General features: G+C 37.5%; 1 protein-coding gene across 2 annotated transcripts in view; it reads left to right on the forward strand.

Annotated features, from left to right (window-relative positions):
- Nucleotides 1-1,942: 1,942 nt before the first annotated feature.
- Nucleotides 1,943-12,735, forward strand: part of PKP4 (plakophilin 4) — a 203,360-nt gene continuing 192,567 nt past the window's right edge. Inside the window, exon 1 of one of the 2 annotated variants that reach the window (XM_081312603.1) lies at nt 1,943-2,128. The gene's annotated coding sequence lies outside the window, so the exon portion shown is untranslated. The remainder of the gene's footprint in view (nt 2,129-12,735) is intronic. The other variant, XM_081312604.1, reaches the window with a different exon arrangement.

Here is a 12,735-nt window from a genome sequence, read left to right on the forward strand (position 1 = left end):
TTGATTCATAAAGGTTTTTATAGCTTGACACTGGGTACCTGCAGGACTGCCTATTGTAGCTGGAATCAATCTGACCCACTTCTGATCTCACACTTCTAAAAGGTGAGGAGGGCTGAAGTTAGAGGATTTTGCTTTTCTGAGACAACAATGATGACTCCTAACGGAGGTCAGGTCAGCATCCTTCTTGTTGATCTCCAGGAAGATTTCAAAAATAGATTGGAAAGGGAATTTTGTGTTTTCATTTAAGAACCATGCCACCTTTTATTTCTTTCCTTTTGTTTTCACATTTATTATTGATTTTACGTTTTGGCTTTTATTATGTTATCTTTTGATCACACTAGGGATTCTTTAAATTTTACTGCATGGAAGCTGACAAGAATCATATTGCAGTGGCATATAAATAAATTAAATAATTACTATGTGCAAAGGAAGGGCAGAAATGCCAAGTCAAACTTTTGGTATAAACACATAGTGTTGTTCTCATTCTTACTCATTTTTACACAAGCAACCCCTCCCCATGTTGGTTTAAAAAAAACTTATGAAAGTTTATTGATCTCAGAATGGGTATAAATATACTGCTCAAAAAAATAAAGGGAACACCTAAACAACACAATGTACTGCATTTAATAGTAGGATGTCTTATCTTGTGTTCCCTTTATTTTTTTGAGCAGTATATAATGTATGAAAAACAGCTGCAACACCACACATTCAGAAACATTTAAAATCTTGCTTCGTAATTATCAGGAAAATTAAGGAGTAGAAGTGCAGTGCTAGTTTAATCATGAATTGTCCTATCACACGCTAATACTCTTATAAGCTGAAGATCTCTTATTAGCAAGCACCATGTGAAATACTGTTCCATCTTAGATGACCTGTTAAGTACTCACATATGCAATTATCTTTCACACATACACTGTAACTGTTACATACAGCTACCCACTTAATAATTAGCTTTTAGCAATAATTGCAATATAGTTAGAAATAAAAGATTCAATATGCTCAAAATCTGCACTTGAGAGTTGATCCACATGCAACAGAATGTTTCAGGAATATGCTTTTTAAGAGTCAGTACCCAGATAAAGAATAATTTATTGCATCCATATATTTATCTTGTAATACATGTATTGAAAATAACATCTTTTAACTCCACAACAGTAATTAAACTAATTTCAATATATATTAAAAGGTTCAAATCTAAGATGGCAAAGCCGTTTTATTAGGATATCGCCAACTAAGAATAAAAAGTGATGAAGTTGTTGCAGTAAACATTCATTGCACATTTGTTGAAAAGCAGCCATACAAATTTCAGTAATTAAGGGAACCCCAGAAAACTAAGTTTATTGCCCTATAATAAACAGGGAATGTGACTAGGTTTTAAAAAAAACACATTTCTGGAAGCTAGAATGTTTTATGCATGAGCAAACAAGAGAAAGATAAAAATAAAAAGATAACAGTGTAATTCCGCTGGCATTATTTCTAAAAAGCCAATCTCACTAAAACCAGTGGGGTTTAACTTAGGACACAGATGCGCTAAATCAAGTTTTTCTCCCCAGTGCTTCTAGAATTCTCCCTCCCTATACCGTATAAGCCATTTTGCCTGTTCCTCCATTCCAACTCTTTCCACACATTAGTCCTTCCTGGTATCCCTCGCATACACACGTACGTACGTACATACAAACACACGACACCCCACCCCCCCCACCCCCGAAAGACGCAAATACCCCGCCTCGCCTGAAGGAACTGCAGCTCCCTAGCCCTCGGCCGGTCTCTTCACAGCATCGGTAACCTTGGCAACCGCAGGTGCGGGAGCCATTGGCCAGTTTAACACGAGGCCGCGGCCAATCGGGATTTGACTGAGCCGGGCTCCGCCAATCTGAGCCAGGCATAGGGCAGGGCGCCTTGTTGACGTCTAAGGAGGGGAAGCGGGGGCGCGAGGGGCGGGAAGAAGCGGGAGGAGAGCCCGCGAGGGAGGTGGAGGGAGAATTTGTGCTGCTCGGCGGTGGCACGTTAGTCTCACTAGCATGGACACCCCGGGGTAGGGCCCTTCCCGGCGGGGTGGCCGCGGCCCCTCCGCGCCCACGAAGACCCAGCGCCGGCGGGGGAGGGGCTCCTGGCTCGAGTCTACGCGGTGAGTTTGACCCCCTTCCCGGCTTCTCTCCCGGAGAAGCGGGGAGAAGAGCCGAGAGCTCCGCACCCGAGAGCTGCGGTGGGCGAAGTGCAAAGCGGGGCACGGAGGGAAAACGGCCTGCCGGAGATTCCCGCTGAGGAGGTGGAATTCGGCGCTTATTTATTTTTTTTTTATCCTGCCTTCCTCGTCCGGTCCCCGCCGCTTTTCCTTGCCTACCTGCCCCTCCGCTTCCTCCTGCTTCGATGGATTATTAGCTCGCTCCTCTCGTCTCCTGCTAACTTTGCCTTCCCGCCTTACTCTGCCTCTCTCAGATCTCTGTCCCCCCCCGCCACTTTTTAAAGAAACTTGCCTAACTCCAATAATAGTGCCTCCTCTAATAAGCACATCACTTCTTTTTTTCCTTTAGTCACCACCTTTTTCCTGGCTCGCCTGTGCCTGCCTTCTCTGTGAAGTCCCTCTCGCGGTTGCCGTTTAGGGTCCCCCCCCCTTTTAAAAAAAAAAAATTCCTCCCTCATACAGTAGGCATCCTCTCAGGATCTTTTTGCTTGTGTGGTATAAAAGAAGAAAAAAATCTGCTTTACACTCTTAAAATATTTGTATTTCTGTCTTTTCCCTCTCTCGTTTCTTTCTGGAAAGGGGCTCCACCTAAATAGTCTCCCTTTTTGATTTATCAGCTTGCTTTTATGCAGATTTCCCAGCCTTTATTCCTGGTCTCCTTTGCCCTTGCATATTTGGGTGCCTGTGTTAAATAAAATACCTTTCTCCTAGCTTTTACTTAGCCATTTTACTTAGCCTTTTCTATCTTTCCTCTTCAACGCGCTGGTTCCCTCAGAATCGTCAAAAGCTGCTTCCTTAATAAGTCTACATTTTTATATAGTATTATTCTCTCTTCTAAAGCTTTCTGTCCCTTCTCTTTAAGCGAGGCTTACCCAGTGTCCTTCACCCAGTGAACAGTATTTTAAATGCATTGCTCCCCTTTTTAGCTTTGTCCTTGAATTAAAATGAATATATTATTTCTGTGAAAATGTTCACTCTTTATCTTACAAATGTTGCATTCGGTTAGTTTCTTCTCTAGTTTTTTTCCCATTTCTTAAACCTACCATGTTACTACATAAACCCTTTCAGTGTGTCCCCCCCCCCTCCTATTTGTATGTCTCTTAAATGGTCACAAGCTCTGCTCCTTCCTTCATCTGTCTTCTCCCAGGTTGCCACTGTAGAAATTTTCTGCTTCTTTAGTCTTTTTCCTTCTTAAAAGGGCTGATTCCAGTCCTCTTGATTCCCTATTAGCAAGTTTCCCCCCCCTTTTGGCCCTCTGATTCCTTCTCTCTTAACCTGCTGAGCCTCTCCTCACTCAACCTTGTCCAGTCTTGCATTTTCTCTCATTTGCTTGTTAGAGCTACTTGCAACCCGGTTGGGGGAGCAAATCCATGGAGAGCTTTTAGCGTGTCTTCTCTCAGTAGACCTCAACTACTGCCCCTCTGCAATTGCTCTGTAGGGAGAAGACAAAAAGAGCAAGGGGCCAACCTAGCTCTGGCTACATATTTGAGGAGTATAGAACACAGCTGTGTGTGTGTGGATGCAAGCTGTTGGTGCTCTGGACAGATTAAGAGGCAGGTGTGTGCCTGTGAGTTTAATTGGTTGTGGGGGGGACTCTTGTTTGTTCCTGGAGCTTTTAGATAGAGCAGGAATGTGAGGAATGCCTTGAAAGCCAGCTGCAATAGATCGGTTCCTTGTGTCCAAGCTTTCAAAGGTCACCGGACCATCTATATAGCAGCCAGCATCTCTGCTTGACTGCTGCAGAGAATGTGTGGGAGCATTATCTGTACTACATGCATTACGTAGGATCAGGTTAGATTCTAGTCACAATGCTCTACTTGAAGACTGCTTTTGAAGGCAAGAATGATTGCTGTGGCCTATCCCCATTACCAAGGGTACAGCTTGCTTAACTCCTCCTTTTCAAACATGTCAAGTTTTATTCTAATATAATCCAGGTTAGTGCTGAAGCATTCTTTTACATGTTTTGAAGCAGAGCTTTGGAAACTAAGTGCTGGGAAAACTGGGAGATTCTGAGAGAGTGTGGAATGAGGGAAATATTAAATCTGCGTTGTGCTAAGGAATGTTTTATAACTTTTTTATATTAAATGCCGGTGTCAGAAAATTAATCTGATGGTATCTTTGTGGAATGCTTAGAGAGTATTGGAACCTCTTCTTGTTAATACTGAGCTGCAAGTACCCCCACCTCTTATAATACTCATTAACCAATAGAGAAACTGTGTTTTCCTAATGATGGGCCAGAAAGAATTGTTTGGTTCAGCTAAATTACTGGGCGTGTCAATTATCATTTGAAATTTACATTGAAGGGCAGTGGGACAGAACAATTGTCAACATATCTTTTCCCAGATTTGCATCTAATAATTCTGTGGGTTGAGACTGTTCATCTATTTGAGCTGCCAACACCAGTTAATTTGATATTTGGATGGGGGTGCTTGGGTCAATATCTTAGGTTGGAGGAGATAAAAACATGTTGAAAAGTTTGAAGCAGAATAGTTTAGCTGTAGGTAAAGGGGAATCATCTACGTGTCTGGACACGGTCTAAAAGTAGACTTTTTCTGTTTGTCTTTAAAAAAAAAGCCTGGCAGATGAAAGGAAATAATTACAATGCTTCAGTAATGAAGAAACTATAGCAGTAGCTGCCAAAGCAAGTCCCAGAGCATATCATATAGGCTGCTGTTCTGACATGTTTGGGGCAGTTTTTGTAAATAGGACATAGTGAATTGGCTATTACATTTAATTAAAAGGTATCTACTCAGAAAAGTTAGACAGGATGATCTGCACCTCAGCAGGTATTGCAGTTATTTTGATGATTATATTTTTAAGCTTTAAAAGGTTCACGGTGTAATATGCTAAAAATAGCATTTATGGATAACTTATTGAAAATAAATGTTGCAAAATATTTAGAGGTATAGCTTGCTTTGCTCAATACATGGTGATAATCGGAATAGAGCAATATGTTTTGTTAACAGTATATTCTGGATTCTTCTTTCACATGTAAGGTTTTATAATTGATATGTTTGTCTTCTGAGGAAGGATCACAAGTGCCAGCACTTTTAAATGGATGTTTATAATAGTTATATAGAATTAGTAAAGGAAAGCAAAAGATTTGGCAAGCAATATATTCTTCCTGTCTGCTAAAGACTAAGCATTACTAAAAGGAGATAAAAATACATTTAAAAAAAGAATTTAGAACCTTGAAGCTTTTTCAACTGCAGTGATTACTAAGATCTTTAAGTACCCAAATATTTTTATAAATTATAAAAATGTTGCATCCATATGTTGTCATTTCTCAGCTCAAGGTGGCCTATATGTAGTAGTCTGCTCTAATATTACCCCAGGAACAAGAGTACTTGAACTGAACGATTGCAATTTAACATGTGCAATCAGATGAAAAATATTCTATAGCTGGGAAATTAGCTGAGGGTGGAAAAGCATTTAACATAGTAGTAAGTCATTGTACTGCACTATTAAATGTATGTATCGGCTATCCCCTTTCCCAGATGATTTGATTTTCTCTTTAACCATCCTCTGGTAAGGTTACAGCAATTATGGAACCTGCAAAGGTCATATAGAACTCTGTATATCTTGTAACATCCTAAGAGTTCTCAAACCTCCCTATACACATTAGTTACTCCAACCAGTTTATTTTGGCATTAAGGTAGCATCAAATCCTCCTTCCTTTTTCCTTCTAAAATCCTTGTGACAAAAAGATAGTCTCAGATCCTTTTTGTAGGATCATCAATGACGTTCCCAAGTACAGAATATATTTAATTTTATGTTTCATTTTTAAAATTGCTCTCTTTATTTAAATATTACATTTAGAGTAACACTTGTGAATTCCTGTTCATGTGAAATAGAATTTCCCCCAGAATGCTTGAGCAAAATGTTTTGAAAATAAGATTTGTACTGTATGAACAATCCAGTAAGAATGTTTCTGTACTAAAAGGTAAAATACATTCTTGGGAAATAGTTGTAGTGACCTGTAATATAGCAAACAATTCTTTTTATCCTGGGGAATAATATCGTCATAGAAGATATAATAATAAAGGCTTAATAATCCAAGCAGTTTCTCAGTCAGTTTTTATTATTCATCACAAGAGATTTTTGTGTACCTCTAAAAATTAAAAAAAGAAAAATCTGCCAAGATACATTGGTTAGGGTATGTTGATTGTACTTCAACTATCTATTCACTTAAATGTCAGGAGAGGCTATCCAGTTGGGATTGTAGAGCATTATTTTGCTCTTGCTCTTCCTTTTTTTCAAAGAATTGTATCATTCATGTCTTTTTGTCAGTCTGTTATAACTAGCCTGAAGAGTGAAAGCTAAAATGTGTGCAGTTGCCACCAAACTCAATGAAAAATAGATATAGGATGAGAAGTGACAGAAATAGAGAGAAAAAGGGGAGGACTAAATGGAATGGGGAAAGGCCTGTAAAATAAGAAGAGAATAGGAGAGATTAGTCTATGGACTGGTAGTTAGATGCTATAATGAGAATTATGGAGGAGGAGGGGAGAGGGTATCTGAGAATTTGAGCATCTATTCTAAGACATTTATGGTTAGGCTAATTGGAAAATGCAAAGTAGCTGACAGGAAGAATGCAGAGATCTATAACTAAATTTTGTATCTAGATTTAGATTTGAATGTTTGTGTTTTAGAATTTTCAGGGCACCTCGAAGTCAATACCTAAAAGTAATGCAATAATTATCTATTGACATGGGCTCCTCCTTAACTGCAATAATAATAGCAACATTTCCTGTTCAGTGGATTACCCCATTTGATATATGCTTAGTGACAGCTTGACATTTTTGATACGTTTAATTTGATTACAGATTAATATAGTATGGTGAAGTGAAAAATATAGCGGGAACAAATCAAGTGGAATTCTAAGGTGATGCAAGAAAAGAAATGCAAGAAGAAAAATCTTCAGATTGATTTATGGACATCTGACCCAAGTACTGACCAGGCCAAACCCAGCTTTGCTTTTGAGTCTAGCCAGGTGCTGCCACCTACTGAAATTATAAAGGAGACCTGGGAGCAACTCTGAAGTAACCGGGGGGTTCCATCATCAGAAAATTGTAGAAAGGGTGTTGCTAAAAACGGACAATGATTTGGGTTTTAAAATGATATATAGGTACATGCATTTATACATTCTTTAATGCCGCTTGGGGTGTGTGTGAAAGCCCTAATAAGAAGGCATATACATAGAATGAAGGCTACTTCTAAGCTTGTGAGCCGCCCTGAGTCTTCGGAGAAGGGCGGGATATAAATGGAATTAAAATAAAAAATAAAATAATAAAAAAATAAAAGAATAATCTGTGATAGTACAACAAAAGTACAACACCGTACATTTCAAGGACTAAGATAAACTAAAACATTTTAATCATAAAATTTAAAATTAAATGTATAGAAATAAGTTAATTATGCCATCTTAAGAAATAATTAGAAGTTTATAAAACTGGAAAGAATATTTACTACTATTCGTCACTATTTCAAAGGTAGGTGTAGATAGGAAAAAGAAATATGAAATCAGAAATGAGGATAGAAAAGTCAGTAATAACTTTTCCAATCCTGATCCAAAGGTTTCTTAATAAATTGATATAATTTTAATTCATTTGTTCTAAATCAGTTAGAAAAAAACTTAAGGTTTCAATTCAAACTTTGTTTTTAAAATATTTTGAATAAATGCTTGTACTTCTTTCCAGTACTTTTAAGATTTTTTTATACGACTACATCATATGATAAAATATTCATTTTGTATAATGGCGCTTCAGACATTTTCATTTTATTTATTTTTGCAGTTATTAATGGAGTTACGTACCATCAGTATTTTATCTTAGATTATAGCATGGGGTAAATTTTATTGTGATTTTCCATAAGTCTTCCCGGCTGATGGGAAAATAAACTAAAACCAAAGGGGGAACAATGAAGACAAAGAGGGAAAAAAGGATCCATATAATGTTCATATAAAAGTAATTCTTGAACTTAAGCGTAGATCATATAGCAACATATTACTCCCTCTTCTCATTTTAGAATACAAAAATACTACAAAAATTAGTATAGAACATTTATCCTCAATCTATACCTTAATATCAGGAGTGTATTTTTCCCCCATCTATATAAAATAATACTCTTTGCGAAAGCCCAAGCTTGATAGATCCAGAGAGTTCTTCACAGAATGTGAAATTCCAAATGTATTTATTTAAAGAATCTATATGGCCATCAATCTCACATAGTAATCCTAGACAATTCACAATTCACAGCAAAACCAATACCTTTCCTATGAAGGCAACATAGCAACCAGTAGAACTAAACCTCTCCCCCTCCCCCCACAAGTTCAAGTCCATCCTAGCTGAATGGGGGAAGAACCAGGTATTCACAGTCTTCTGGAACAGAGGTACCCAACCCGCAGTCCTTGGACCGGTACCGGGCCGCAACATGCCAGAAATCGGCCTGCACAAACAATTCTTCTATTTTTCATCCATATTACCAATACAAACCTTTACCTTATTTTTTTTTACTTTTATGCAAAAGGAAATTGTTTATTTGCTTATATTTCCTATTTCTTAACCATTTAACTCCCTCGGAATTATTGGTTTTACTTGAAATACAAGGACTCTTAGAGATCTTAGTGTTATATTAAAAAAGGTTGGGAGACTATGAAATACAGCGAAGAGTAAATCTACTGAAGAATGTAATGGAATAAAGATAACCTTTGAAAATTCTTGACTTGAATCAGAAAAAACACTAGCCCATGCCATTTAATTAGAGTCAAGCTTGTTCTGCTTGTCTTCCTTACATCAGCTTTGTTGCTTGGCTGCCTGCAATTGGGTACTCTGCAGTGGTAATGAAATGCGCCCCATGTTTCTTTCTTTGGCTGCACAAGAATAACCTTGCAGCATTTTGAACCAGGTGGATTTTTCTAAAGTTGACAAAAGTACTGTGTATAGGTTTAGAAAATACATTAGGTTTTTCTTTCTTTTAATCATTGTTTAATAGGTGTTTTCAAAAGTTGCTTTGTTCGTCTTGGAGCAGATATATGGTCTAGGTTTAATGATATAGTGAGGTTATGTCTGTGTTTTAATTATATGGCAAATAAAAAACAAGAATTCAGCTAGTAGCAAAGTTAGATTTAAAGCAGAACTATACTTTTTTTTCCAAAACATAGTCAAACATCATCAGAAAAAACTATTATACATCAGTGGTAACATTTTTGGATTGTGCCATCTATAGTAAAATAGGTACTATATTTTAGTGGACAGAATAATGTAGTGGTAGAATAGAAGTAAAAAATAAAATTTGCATGGTAGATATAGGGCTGCCAATCCTTTTCCTTTTAAAATATTCCAAAGATTTTTATCATTAATAGAAACTCAAGGTTTTATTGACTGTAGTTAAGTACTAATGTTAAAATATTTTATGAAAATTTGGGCTCTGGGGGGACAAAAATTATTCCAGTTTTAAATATGAATTAAAAAATAACTTGATATTGGATCTGCAGTAGTTGCTTGCCTCTTTAGGAAAATAGTATATATGCTCATTCATGAACACTGGATTATTCTAAAGTTGATTACTGATGATGGCAGATCACCTAATCATTCCTGATTTAGAACCTTTTGAATTTTTTGTAACCAGTCAGCTACAATCTCTGATCTGAAAGTCTGATATTTTGAGTTTGTACTTGCATTTGTCAAGATGCCGACTAAGCAGAATGTTTAACTGAAATGTAGTATTGACCTTTTACCCCTACTTCTATGATCATCCAATAGCTAACACGTAAATGTGGTGCACGTATTAAATTCCTGCTGGTGATATAGAAATGTACTGTTTTTGCTTGGCACACTTTCCTATAGCAAAGTGCTCTTGAGTCTCTACAACCAGGAAGTGACACATTTCATAATTACTTATTGTTGAATTGTCTTTCTGTGGTGGAATGTCTGGATTCCCAGGAGAGGGGGAATGCCTTCCTTCCCTCCTAGGAATCAGAACAACATTTCATCACAATTTCCTTTTAATGTAGTCTACTCGCCCTATGCTTGCACACTAAATCTTCTGAAATCTGAGTATATAAAGAATTTTGATGATTGGTTTCTGGTTATTAAAAGTATAAATTAAAAGAGCTGAAACATATTCCCCAGGTTTGTTGGCTTCAACACTTTTTAAAGGTACTTCCTTCATGGGCTTCATAATCAGTGATCCCTAGATCAGTGCTTGAGAAAATTTTAATTAAATCTCAGATACTTAAAAATGACAGTGACGTATTTCACTAATGATATGATATTACCAGCACATTAACATTTCTGGGCCGTCAAAGGTTTGTATCAAATTACATTCATCTCTTGGTAAAATGGACCTTACTGAAAAAGGTAAATTTTCCTTCACATCAAGCTATATTCCTGGCAGTTTCATGAACAGAGCCTTATAGTTTTCTTGGCACTTAGAAAAGGAAGGGTGAATGGCAATTAGGTATCCCTTCTTCCCCTTTTTTCTTTAGGAAGCATCCATATTATTTTTTTCAAAATAAACTTTAAAATATGCTTTTAAAAGGGTTCAGCAGAAAAGTATGGACGGCAGTTAAAGAAGGAGAAAGAGCAAAAAAAACATTGTTTTTTTTAAAGAGCTGAAAGACACCCAGAGAGGTCAGTAGTAATGCCTAGAAAAGGCAGATGGGTATCTGAGAAACACAATAGCTATATTCTCTTCAAGTGTCCCAAAGCACTGGCAAATCATAATAGCCTGGGGAGCTAGCCAATTATAAGTGATTCAGGTGAGAAGCTTCCTAAAGCCCATGCTATGGCAAGTATAACAGAATAAGAGTTGGAAGGGACCTTGGAGGTCTTCTAGTCCAACCCCCTGCTCAAGCAGGAAAACCATTTCAGACAAATGATTGTCCAAACCTCCAGTGTTGGAGCAGCCATACCTTCTGGAGGCAAGTTGTTTCACTGATTAATTGTTCTGTCAAGAAACTTCTCCTTAGTTCCAGGTTGCTTCTCTCTTTGATTAGTTTCCACCCATTGCTTCTTGTCCTGCCTTCAGGTGCTTTGGAGAATAGGTTGATTCCCCTCTTCTTTGTGGCAACACCTCAAATACTGGAACATTGCTATAATGTCACCCCTACTCCTTTTCATTAAACTAGACGTGTTATTAAATTAGACATGCGTGTTAGTAGGCAGTCCAAAGCACAGGCATCTGAAAGATCCCAGGCTCCGGCATGTAATGGTCCTAGATAAAGTCTTTAAAGTCTTTATTGATTAGCCCTTGGTCCATATCAAAGTGCAAAGTTCCAGCAACAAATTGTTACTGAAATTTGATAAAAGCAATTTAAAATGGAATTTGATAAAATACAATTTAAAATGGAATTAGAATAAAATACAATTTAAAATGAAATGGTAATAAAATACAATCTAAAATGAAATTGTAATAGTGTACAATAATTTAAGATATAGATAAAATATGATAAAATTATATTTCGGAGTCACCCTTGCAATCTACCCCAATCAGTCCCACATATGCAGATCTCAGCCGAACCATTTTGTTTAAGTACTGTGCTACGTTAAATGTTATTTTCAAGTTCTGGCCGGACACAAGGTAAGTTGTTTTGATATGGGGATCCCAATGGGTCATTCGTTTGGTATATAGACCAAGATACCTGTCTCTCACCCTCTTATACAGGCAACAGTCAAATAGGATGTGAGCCAAGTCTTCTACCTCTGCCCTCCGCAAATGCAGAGACGCTCATTATAGGGTATAGCGTGAAACCTCCCATATCTGACCATTGTGTCAAGCTGTTCAAATCTCACTTGCGTAAATATCTCCCTAAGATGTTTTGGGAGTTGTAACTTCAAATAACAAAGTACGCTTGTATTTACTCAGCCATTTCAAGTTACCCACCTTACAAAGGATAGCTCTATCAGTTTGTGCTTCTATATCCTTAATTCTTTGGGCAACTCTTTTTTTGGATTGTTCTCCTGTTACGCAAGAGACAGGAAGGCCACAGCTTCTTACAACATTTATTAGTTTGGTGATCCAGGAGATTTGTGATTGTAGTTTTATTTGCTCTAGTAGGCATAACTTGGGGAGTCTATCAGTCTCCATGTCATTAACTTTGCACCAGTAGTTATAAGCTCTAATTTTAGATAATGCATGAATTGTTTGAATTCCCAATTCAGCTGCTGCAGCAGATGTTCTTGGATCTACACCCAAAATACATCTCAAATGCTGGGACTGTGTTTGTTCTAGGACTGTGGTTGAGTAAAGACCCCAAATTTCTGCTCCATAGAACAGCATTGTGGTAACCTTAGCCTTATAAACCTTGATTAATGGGGCTAGGGACCCTGGGTAACTATGGTTCTTTAGTTTGAGCAGTAAATTCAAACGGGCTTTTGCTCTGAATGTACTCTGTTGATGATGGCAGGCCCAAGATCCAATCTTGGAAAAAGTTACGCCCAAATATACGAAGGTGTTAACCTGTACAATTGGTTCACCATCTAATTGCCACTTATGTCTCTGATGGTTTCTTCCAAACACCATTATTTTTGATTTAGATTTGCTAATGA

The sequence above is a fragment of the Vipera berus genome (genome assembly GCF_964194415.1).
Source record: "Vipera berus genome assembly, chromosome: 1".
Taxonomy (NCBI): Eukaryota; Metazoa; Chordata; class Lepidosauria; order Squamata; family Viperidae; genus Vipera; species Vipera berus.